The 12,502-nt window shown below is 37.7% G+C and overlaps 1 protein-coding gene across 1 annotated transcript in view; it reads right to left on the reverse strand.

The window, feature by feature from the left end:
• The window catches only part of fhit (fragile histidine triad diadenosine triphosphatase), a 212,454-nt gene that overhangs the window by 189,953 nt on the left and 9,999 nt on the right, over positions 1–12,502 (reverse strand). Inside the window, exon 2 of the mRNA XM_079483745.1 lies at positions 6,499–6,549. The gene's annotated coding sequence lies outside the window, so the exon portion shown is untranslated. The remainder of the gene's footprint in view (positions 1–6,498; positions 6,550–12,502) is intronic.

A 12,502-nucleotide genomic window follows, 5' to 3' on the forward strand; every position in this document is an offset into this window, starting at 1 on the left:
CATGTCACAAAAGATGGCTGACGTGACTTCACATTATCTCATCAAAGTGCCGTTAATGACATATGTCATAACACGCACAATAACTCAGGATTTACAGACTGCAGGCGGATGAGGAGGATGTCAAAACCAAGTCTTCAAATGCAAGACGATGTGTTTTCTGTCATTTAACAGATGCCTTTCCATTAGACTCAACAGTGTGCTAATTGCAGAAATGTGACAGCTTTGAGCAACCTGGGATTAAGTGTTACGCTTGAAGGTAAATTGTAAATAACGGTAATGTTTATTAGTAAATGGTTATAGACAATATAAATACAGCTTTCCTGTAGCTAAGGGGTAAGAGCGTGACTCGCCAACGCCAAGGTCGTGGGTTCGATCCCAGAGGATTGCACATACTTAGAAACAAATGTATAGGATAATGCAATGTAAGTCGCTTTGGACAAAGTGACCGCCGAATGCGAAAATGTAAATGTTGAACATAATAGATATCCTGTTGGTAGCTCAAACCTAATACTGTTTATATGTACAGATGCCCCATCCGCTTTTTTACCATTTCCCCCCTCATAACATTTCATTTGTTGTCGTCACTCACCATAAAATATGTTTATGATGCCAAAACATTGGGTAGTTCATATTGACTTCAGAGTACACATGCACAGATGACTGAACCCTTCGCACACATTATTTATTTTCTTTCCTTAAATAGAATGAATGGCTTCACACGGTAAGCCTAACGTGTTACAAATTTGAAACAATGATAAACCTCTTATTTATTTCAAGTAGGGCTTCTCTAAATCCTGTTTTCATGTACATGCTGTTCACTGTAAATTCAATAGACTGTCTAAACTGATTTCTCAGTGTTAAAGCTGTTAAATAAGGGATTTTTAATCATTAAAACGAAATAATAATAGACTAGAAGACAGGGGGCAGGAGGTGTGCTGTATTCTATTAATGTCCGAGTTTTGTGAAAATATGTAGAATCTCTTTTACATTTACATTTATGCATTTGGCAGACGCTTTTATCCGAAGCGACTTACATTACATTATCCTACACATTTGTTGCTAAATATGTGCATTCCCCTGGGATCGAACATATTATGACCTGGGCGTTGTTAGCCCCATACTCTTAACACGGACCTACGGGAAAGCTACAGGATCTTTTCTTGTCTCATTCAACACATTCAAGCAGTTATGAAGTCAGCAACCGCCTACTTTTTCAATGGCCTTGATGCCCATGGTATTTTACCTTTTCAATTAGTTTTTCTACTGGGATTGAATAAAGAAATAACAAAAATCTTTAGAAAAGAGCCTCCAATAAAGAAAAACAATGGCACCAAACGTTACCAAATTAGCAATAACAGTATACTGAACTATCTACCACAAGTCACTGACTATACTCCAAAACGTTATAGATTTGATCTACTAGAAAGTATTACAGCTTCAGTGAAAGTTCACACAGAATGTAAGAACCCCTGAGTCGATTCGCAGTACTTTGGGAATATTATGACTCCTGTAAGTGTTATGCATGAAGGCACAGCTGTGATAGAGTATCGTCTAGAATAGGAAATTTCCTCTTTACGGGTCACCGCTCCTAAAATCAAAGCTGCGACTTTACCTTGCCAGTCAAGATTTTCTGGCTGCGCTGCCACCGCAGCGATGTCGGGTGTCATGGAGGCTCATTACAAATATCCAATATTGCCAAAAGAAACATCATAGAGGTTTCCTTTATCTTCCATTCTTTTCAAACAGAGAGGATTCGATCATCACGCCAAAAACCATCATTACAAGGCTCAAAAGCCGAGATCACAGGGAATTATACAGGTACATCTTCAATTATGGATTATAAGTAACGGGGGAGAATTTGAACATGACTCAGACGAGCATCAAAAATGCATGTGCCATGTAAGGAATATGAATATTGCTTCTTCCTTCAAGCGAGAGATGTCGGAGGATACAAATGTAAATTTGAAGGTGTGTTTTCAACCGACGCTTCTCCGCACTCCGTCTCTCTCAGAAGGTACGAGCACTTCTACAAGAAAAAGTACTTAATGTAAGATGCTTTTAGATATCTTGGGGTCTGTATCTTCTCCCCTTATAAGCATTACACAGAGGAGCTCTTCAAACAGGGCAGCGTTTGAGCAGGCCTCTGTCTCGGTGATCGTGGTAACAGAGGTATTAAGGTGCGCTTCGTTGGTCCGTGTCCCGGCAATAATTATCTGAGCAGAGGGCAGGAGGGACTATTTAACTGATGTCAGTGATCTCCAAACCAGGAGAACAGGCTGAGCATTTTAGTGCTAAGACTGGAAACACTGGACAGCTTGAGAATGTGTGTCAACATGCAAAGGCGTTTAGGGACGGGGCACCTTGACTGTTTTCTCTTTTCTTATTTCTTCGTCTACAAGAAAGAAGATTTCTTCAGAAGCTCTGGAGGTTCTTGGTTATTTTAAGAAGCAGCGCTGCTTGTGAGGAGCTAGATACTCCCAGCCCTGTCCCACCATTACGAGACCAGAGCTTTTTTAGGTGTTCCTGTACGACTAGATTATAATAGGATTTCTTTGGGGGCCGAACACTAACACAAAACTCTAGAGGCTCTGAAACATGCTTATGTGAACACAGATGCTTCTAGCTGCACAAGCAAAATGTTGTTGTGTACACACATGAAGTATGTTCAACAGGGTCACGTGTTTGCAAATGCATCTGAATCATCTGCATTTTTGAGCATGTTGGCACACACACAAAGAGATACGCTTAGCTACGAGTACTTACAGAAACGCTAATACGTGCATCTGATGGGCCTCGCTGCCAACAGCTCGGTTTTCTTCAGGGTTTTCCTTTTATCACATACACACACACGATGTCTCCACTTGGAATACGGACAGAGAAATAATGAGATAAAACCAACAGATTGCAGACTCACAATACAATTATTTTCAATACAACTATGCTCCCTCAGGCGAAAAAAGAAATGATTTCAGAGCGCGAATGCAGACTAACAGCCGACGCTGCCTTCAATAACACTGTAGTGAATGATTCCGAACGTGCTGACAGGAAACTCGCAGATCAAGAAGGTCATCTACCGGAGAGTAATTACAGACACACGGTTCAACTCGCTCATAATTGTGTGAACTTTATTGGTTGACAGTCGGTCGGTTATCTTCAGACGGGTCGGAGTGCAGTTACTACTTGCCTATTAGCGATGTTTTCTCGAAGCGCGTGTTCACGTCAGATATCCAAAATGGGTTTAAGTCAAGTATTGACCCCATTTACTGTGTAGATGAGCCGCCAAATTATTCCAGGAGGAGAAAACTAATTTAAACGGGCCTCCGGAGTGATTTTTATAAAACCTTGTTGAACTGTGAGGAATTAGGGTGTGTTATCAACTATCAGTGCTTTTAGAAAAAAACTAATCCACGGTTTAACTTGAATTGTTTAAAACGAAGGGGAAAAAATGAGAATAATCTCCATTCGCCAAAGAGGGGCGACTTTAATAACCCATCAAACACTATCCACCAGTTTTACATAATGACTCCAGATATTCCTCTTCAAACTGTGAAGCTGACTAAAAGTAAAAAAATCTGGGATGAATAATGAGCGATAAAAGAAGTAAAGAAAGATCAATTGATTTTCTTAAAGAACGACAAGTGGGAGTTAAATTACTTTTCATAAAAGTGTCAAGGTTTTAAAACTCAAACCTTTAAAAAGAAAAATACCTTTAATAGCAACCAGAACTTTCCTATTAATTGGAAAATCTAGATGAAAAATGGAAATCAAGAAACAAAAGAAGAACAAAGAAGTGAGAAGTGGCCTTTAAATAGCCTGAGTTAGATTCATTATTTTAATTTTTGGGCAAAGAGCTAAAAGGATGTCAATTATTTGTTCTAAATGTAAAGTCCTTTTCCGTCCATATATCCATTGAAACTTTACATTTACATTGTGCCACTGCATGCAGATGTCAGGCACACAAAGCACGTTTCAGGACATCTTGCACATACCCTGTATGCATGGCTGTATCAAAATATCGGAGAGGCAAGTTTAGCCAAGTGATGGTTCTTCTCGGTTTCTTTCGATTGTTATCAGAAATGATCTAAAGGAACTCTCTTGTTTGCGAATGTGTACCAGAGGTTAAGGGTAGTCCACAAGTAACGTTAGTTTGTGTTGTAGCTTTGAAAACGTCAATAATGATTTATAATTTAAGATGTTGATCCCATTTCATAGGAACATACAAGTATAGGTAAATACATAAAAGGAGTTAGTAGCAATACAAATTGCAGATTTAACCACAAATGACAAACCCAGAATATAAGGGTGTTAAAAATATTTATTTTACTGCATACTGTATCGTCCATATGATTTTAATAACAGTGAACATGTGTGGGATGGAAGCTGGTTTCATAAATCATCACATGATATCAACGTATCAGATATCACATCATCAGTCATGAATCACATTAGGAGTCACTGATGTCTTTAACCCAACACAAATCACGCAGCTTTCCATGGCCTAAGGATTCCTATAATAATACATTTGGGCCTGTGGAGTTGGAATTCCTGTCAGGTAGGCTAACACAACCGAATGCCAAAAAGTGTTAAATGATTACCATATTCATGTACCATGTGCCACGTACATTGAAGATCATATCCTGTCTCTCCAACAAGGGGAAATGTATATAACATGTATACAAGCACCACAGATGAGTTGGTCAGATCAGTACACTAATACACCACGCATCCTATATTCACAAACATTCAGATGGCATCTGTAGCTCAACCGGTAATGAATGATGCTAGCAACCAAGTGTCCTTAGTTTGATTTAATGTCAAGGAATGAACTAATATGCAGTGCAAGTCGTTCTGCATTGTTATCTTTAACACAAAACCTGAGAAACTTAAATATCAATCTCCAACCAGCCTTCTTCGTTTTTAACATGATCCTCCTTTAGTACATTTTAGTCTGATGTTTTCAGTGAAAAGGTGACTAGATTAACCTTTGTTAAATTTCTTTCACTCTGACAGATACTGTAGGAGACTGAACATAAGCGTATTCTTGCAGAAAACAGAGACGTTTTAAGCTGGATTACTAATAAAATTGGGAAATTGCTCACAGCGGGTGATTTTTCAGTTTTTATGTAACTTAATCAAGACGTTACTTCCAGGTTTGTGGTGGCAAATATCCCAAATGCTAGTCTTGAATGCAGTATTATTTACACCTAATAAAATTTTTAAAGGAAAAGTCTTGACAGCCACAATAACACTTCAAGTGTCAAATCTTGTGTTGGTTAAGCAACTTACATGATGAAGTGTTGTGGTGGCTGATATGATATTACTTTGAAATTGTATGACTGAATGGTTCTTCGTGGAAGCAAAACTGGTTCTTCTACACTCTTAAAATAAAGGTTCTTCACATTTTTGGTTCCACAAAGATCCATTCAGTCAAAGGTTCTTTAAAGAACCATCTTTTTCTTACCTTTTTTATCTCAAGAACCTTTTTCACCACAAAGAACCTTCTGTGAAACAAGAGTGTATGGCATCACTGTGAAGTTTTAAGAGTGCATGTAAAGTGTGTTTGTTGCTGTAAATGAAATATTATTTGATATTAATTTGACATCACCTTTAATTATTACATACTGAAATGAATGAATACTAAAAAACACTAAATAAGTTCATTCCAGTTTATTCCGATGCTGGGCTAAATCCTGGGTTCAATCTTTGACATGGCCTTACTAAGTAAAGTTTTGAAGTTTAGTAAATTTGGAAGACCAAAGTTATATTTTCACAGAATGGTCCTATATTATGTAGGATGATTTTATGTAGAAAAGACAAAAAAGACTTTAGCTGCATTTTCACAGGCAGCGTCACAAATAATATGCTGCTCAGCTCAGCACATTCATTCTTGCCTCATTGACTAAAGTTCAAGATCACCTCTGACTCCAGTTCGTACTGTACTTTAACCACCCTACACTGTGAAAGCTGTCTGTTCAACAACTAAAGAAAAACATATTGTTTGATATTTATTTGAGCTGTCTATAATTGTAAATTTGGTAATGGTCAGATTTAGTGACCGGTTTGAGTACCATCTATCCCCAGTCTCTTTGAACAAGGTTGTCCGCTGACTGAAAAACAACAAAAGATGAACAGCGAGCAGCCCGTGTTTAATACTCAAAAACAGAACAACAGAAATAGTATTGCATTCTTATAAGCCCTCCTAATGTGCGGTCCTCTGGGAATAAAGCAATACATGCTGCTCTCTGCGTACCACGACCGAAGACTAAATGAACAAAGCGGTATACAACCAGCGACAGCATCCCGAAACATCTGCTGGACTCATTTACTGCTCCTCACCTCTAACAAAACATTCGTCTAGCGTGTGCTACCGCTTCTCCTGCTTGTTTTATCTGTAATCAACTTGCTTACAAGTCCCTCAAATAAAAAAGCAGCAATGAGAAGAAAAATCAATGGACCCAGCTGATTTCATTGTCAAAGCCAGGCAATAAATACACTTACCTTCAGTTTTCACTCGGCGCTCTGCTCGTGCGATGAATGAGGAGGGAGAATCTAAAACACACAGAAATGAAACAACACAGTGTTAACCAGAACAACTGTGTTCATTATTATTCTGTCAATACGCTCCTGTTTCTATATCGTAAAAGAGTACATGGTTCAGCAAAGCGTTATGCAAAATCTTGATTTTGATGCTTACATTAGCGTACTTTACAAACTTTATACAAACCCTTTTTCTTTTGAAACAATCATTGAAACGCCACAAAGCATGTTTCATGCACGGTCGCTGATGGAAGGTTATAGCTGTTTTGTTTTCCACGCACAATAATTACACCCAGCGTTCTGAGAATGGTGCATCCCTGACCTTTAACGTCTGTTATTTTTAAACGTTTAATTTTTGTGAACGTGGCCTGAATTTCTTAAACAATTAAAACTGAATCCATCTCCTCTGCCGGGCGAATCAAATATTTACGAGTCGGCTACCTTAATGTTTTCTCGGCTCTCGGCTGTGTCAGAGACGTCCAAATGCGATATGACAGAGCTGAGAAAGGAATTTTTACAGACAAGGATAGACAACTCGAAAACGTGTTTTGTGCCTTTTAATGAGTCTGTCATTCTTGCACTTACGAACAAATATAACAAGGCAAAACAATGCAACACAAAGGAAGAGATTTCTGAAGGACGGTGTGATGTAAGAGATATTTCACAGGTAAAATACTTTCCTAGCCAACGACAGCTATACACTTTTAAAAATAAGGCTGCTACGAAAGGCTTTTCACAGTGAGGCCATAAGAAACATTTTGGATCCCCAAAGAACCATTCAGTCTTCCTCTCTTTTAGAGCCTCTTTCAACAACATCTTTGGATGTTAAACATTCTTGATTAAACCATTCAGCCAAAAACTGTATTTCTGTGGAATCATGCTCTTTGTCGAGTTCATTTTGGACACACAAATCACTGGAACTGTAACGCATTGTGTCTGCTTAGAACTCATTCTAAAGGAGCCTTGGAACAGGATATAAAACAAATATCTGCTTGTATCAGCAGAATACACTACTATACTACTTTAAAATGGCTTTTGATATCAATCTCAAGATATAAATGGTCAAACCCTGGATCCAAAATGTTAACTTTTTGGCTATTTAGCAATTCTGTTTGATGTCACCAATGTCACTGAGATAATGCACTTAAGCTTCAGAAACTTGATATGATCAAAAATAAGAGTGCATCTCAAAAAGTCATTGTGCGAGTAAATCTAGACATTGGACTTTTATAATAGCAATACATAATGCATGATTACAGGGAAACCTGAGCGAATCTAAGCTTTATTTTTGTGTGACCCTGAGGATGCGACTAAGGCTTGATGGAACATAAGCCCAAGCGTCCTCGCCCCACCGCATCTTAAGAGGACACATTCGAGTCAAGGCAAAAATCCATTTATCAAGACAACGTAGGAGATACCCGGCGGGATGGGGGAGACGCGAGCTGGCAATAGATCCCACTGACTGGCAGAGGCCGGCTATTACAGAGCCTGTTCCAAGACCCCGAGGAAAGATGACAACCTTTTTTTGGTACCCATTTTTTTGTTTTTCTCTATGTCCTGAAGGTGACAACTGAGGGAACGCAAGGCGACCGAATGTGTCGGTAATTAAAAGCGTTGATTAAACTGACGGAAAGAGGACGAGCAAAGAGATGAAATCAAGGTTCGAGGAAAGAGGATCAGCGGTGGAATCACAACACATGCAAGAAACGACGGCCTCCGCTTTCATGGCATGTCATGACACAAGCTTTCATATAATTGAGAAGACTTTGAATGTACCTCAAATATATGAGGTGCTTGTATTTCACAAGCTGTTGAGGTGCTCAGATCTCACTATGGCAAAGAAAAGGTTACTACTTAAAAAGAACATGTATTTCGACAACCTGCTTTTAGGAGCAATATTGATCTGGGTTTTTGTAATCTCAGAGTCCAAGCCTACAGGCTATTAAACTTCAAAAATACATGTAACCTCTGCTGAATTGGATAAACTAAACTAAAAACAACTCTGCAATGCTTTCTTTCCCTTGCTAAAGGTTTTAATTTAGTCCAAGCACAACCACCAGAAGTGTCAAGAGGTTCCAAGACGCTAGATTGTTTTTGTCATGTGTTTACACATATAGACGAATATTTCAAACACCTCAAGTCTGTTATACAGCCAACAATATTTAGGCATACTTCATTTAAGTCCTTCAACACTTATGCTATGTTCACACCAAACGCAAAGCATCATCACTTGAGGTATAACTTGGTTTTATTTGCATGAGTGACACGTTAAACATTGTCTTCACTTCTTTTAATACTACAGACCAAAGATAAAGACAATTAAGTTTACATTTTAGAAAAAAATCAATAAACCAATATTAGTTTCATTACCAGAAACAGACAAGGATAGAGTAGACGTTATATTTTATCCATGGTTTTGTGAGATGAGTACAAAAGAGAAGAAGGTCAATTAAGTGACATGTCTTCTTTTCAGTCACAGAGTTCTTCTATTTAAGAGTTGTTTAGGCGAGAGAAGAGCCTGTGATTTAATGCAGATTGGAGAAGTGCATTTAGGGAAATTGTAATGTTCAATCATTTATCCTATTGGAATCTGCGAAAATCGGAAATAATAAAATAATCGGAAACCAGAATCGGCCAAGAAAATTGCCATCAGTGCATCGCTGTAAGCTTTGACTACATTAAGCTTTGCCTCTTTTCTGGAAAGTAAAAAAGTAAAACTGATGCCTCCAACATACAGTATATAAGAAGCTTTTGACAGAGTGCTGGAGTTGTGACCAATTTGAAAAGAAAGGATTTGAACAAAAACATTTAAACCAGAAGACGAACAACCTTGATCAAACTTTGTCGAGAATTAGATAAGTGGGTTGCATTCAGCGGTCATTACGACAGAGAAGGTTTTGTGAAGAACTCTGGGCTTTATAGAGTAAAGCTATTTAACAATATATCTGACAGATAAAGAGTTTTTAGCAATTCAAGGATTTCGAACTTTGTGCAAAGTAAAGCTGCCAACCTCTGATGAAACGTTGAAACCCTTACTTTACAAACTCTTTCTTTTTTTGGTCCTAGAAAAGGGGTGTGTCTTCGTGTATCTCTATTTAACTTTGTGTGCTTATTTTATAATAAAATAACTATAAAAATATAGTGGATATGTGATATCACACAAACAAAATGTATAAACAAGCCGCAACTTGTAAATTGTATAAAATATGTTTAGCAAAAACTGAGAAAAACAATGTGTGCGTTACCGCTAAAGAATATGCGCTAAAATAAATATAAACTTGCTGAAAGACTGTTTGACTGTCGGAAGAAAAATGCAAACAAATTAGTCAGTCTACAGCGGTCTCAGAATGGCATATGTGGATAAATATTTCATATTCAAATAATTATTAAACATTAATCATATTACATCAAAACACCTGTGGTGGATTCATGTCAGTGTTTCCCACGATACCAGCATATCATTAAATCTGAATTATATTACAAATATTTACAAGAAAAGGTTGGTTGAAATCTTTTTTTTAAATACACAAATGAACAAAAAACAAAGAACTTTAGATGTGAACAACTCTTCTGGCTGAACTTAAGGTTTATATGGGAACATCAAAGCTTTTAATTCTTATGTAACTTAATGTAACTTAAAAATGAAGATAGAGGTACAATTTTGAAAGCAGAGACTGTTCTTTCAGTTCATTTATTGTATGTCCAGAATATGTATGGTGAGCCATCAATATTTGGTGAAAATGTAAAAAAAACGCTGGGGTAGGCTGGCAACCGTTTTTTTAAAGGCTGGCGGGGAAAGAGTTAAGAGATGGAGAGCTGTTGGCAATTTATTTCACCTCAGCCGGCATGTCCTAAACATCATAGCCATTATAAATAGCTATTTTCAGCAATAATTAACAAGAACATTTTGCCAAGATGTTCTCAAAGATTAAAGACAAACGTTATAGAATAATTATTTGATGAACACCCAATTTTGACAAAGGTTTTTAATTTCTAGCTATTTTCTCATATTCCTGAAAACGTCCCAGAGCTACATCCGAAGGGGGTTTTCCCAGATCGCATCACATTGTCGAAAATACATTTTGTTAGCAAATAATTTTCTGAGCAGCATACATTTATTTATTATATTTTAATTTAACGCCATTTAATTTAAATTATGAAACACAGAATGACATACAATGTTAAAGACCCACTGATGTCAAAATATGTAACAAATATTTTTTAAGGCTTTAAAGCCTTAAAGTTGGAACCAGCTTTACAATAGCCGAGTTAGAACTAAACCCTATTCGCACGGGATTATTATTACCTGGGGACCTCTAGTCATTTGTGATAATTGCAAAGGTTGTGTGATCTTAATCCCGTGCGAATTGGCCATGTCTGTCATTTGTACATTTAAAATTCCTCCGCAAATTACCGAACGTTAAGACACGGAGGTCCTGTGAAAATATTACACTCGTGCGAATAGGCATCACTATCCATTTACAAAGATTTATCCACCGTTTGCGAATAAGGGAGGCTGTGTTGAAGTTTTTTTTATAGTATTTCGGATGCTGGGTCATATTCATACCTGCCAACACTGTCATTTTGGCCGGGAGTCTCCCGTTTTGGTATTTCTCATGGAAACTCCAGTAACATTTGAAACCTATTCGATGATATTTGGGGTCTGGCTCGCTAACACGGGTCTCAAATGCTGACAGGTACGGTCATATATCAACACATATATCACACAACGTCCCCAGATAATAGTCCTGTGCAAATAGGGCTCTAGCCATGTTATCTGTGAGTTTTGAGATATTGATCAAATATCTAGAAATATTTGATGCAAACATTCCAGAATAAATGCAAGGCTCATGGTCGATTTTATATATATATATAACAAAAACATTCTCAAACATTATTGCTGTTTTTAATACATGTTAATGTTTTGCATGTGTCAGACAGTCAGTGAAATATGAGAAAAATTAAGAGAAAGACCAGATATAGTATCCTTCTTCAAGAAGAGTAGCAGGACGCAGCCAAAATGACCCTAAAAAACATAAGAATATTAGTCAGGATGAAAGAAGAGAATGAAAGAAAGAAGAGAAAGAAGAGAAAGAAAGAAAGAAAGACAACAGCAGACTTGACTCAAAGAGTGAGGAAGGAAAATCCCCAAGAGAAATGTTAAGTATACACCACTCACTCACTTGACTACTGCTATATACTTGTTTGAATACAATAAGTGACATGGAAATCAATATTATCAAACTATTTAAAGAGTCCAATAACCTTTGAAATCTGAGATAGATTTTTGTTCTCCAGCCCAGACAATTATCTTATTGAATCTTGTTACAGTGGTGCCGAAACCCGGAAAGAAGGAGACGGGAACCGGCAAACATAAAACAACTTTTAATTAATAAATATAAACGTAAATAGACAGCCGGCAGCCCACTAAAAGCCAGGCCTGGTCATCTCTCACTCACGGTCAGGTCGCTCGTCCTCTTATGCTCCCGATCTCATCCATGATACGAGACCGGTGCGCGTACAGATGCTGCTCATTATCACTCACGCACCGGCCTCGAATCCAGGTTCTCATCCTGCCAACCTCACTAGACATGTATAATTACTCAACCCCAGTACAACCCCAGATGTGGGTGGCGTTGTTTTTTCAAGAAGATATTTATGAAGATGGTTGAATTAATGAAATTCAAAAAAATAAAAGTCAAAAATGCTTATAGGCTTACATGCAGCACAAAAGTTATCCCTGCCCCTTGAAGTTAAACTGGCGCCTTATAAAAAAGAGAATCAATTGGTCTGTGCAAGAAACTGCTATTATCACAGATATGGCTATTATAGCATCTGCGGGTGAATTCCAATCGCATTCATGTGCCCCACGAATTTTGAAGGGCAGATCCTTTGATGTGCAAGTTCTGGATTGAAATGAACAGCTGTTTTCATAAATCCAGCTGTTTAAATCATACATAATGAA

The sequence above is a fragment of the Barbatula barbatula genome (genome assembly GCF_947034865.1).
Source record: "Barbatula barbatula genome assembly, chromosome: 20".
Taxonomy (NCBI): Eukaryota; Metazoa; Chordata; class Actinopteri; order Cypriniformes; family Nemacheilidae; genus Barbatula; species Barbatula barbatula.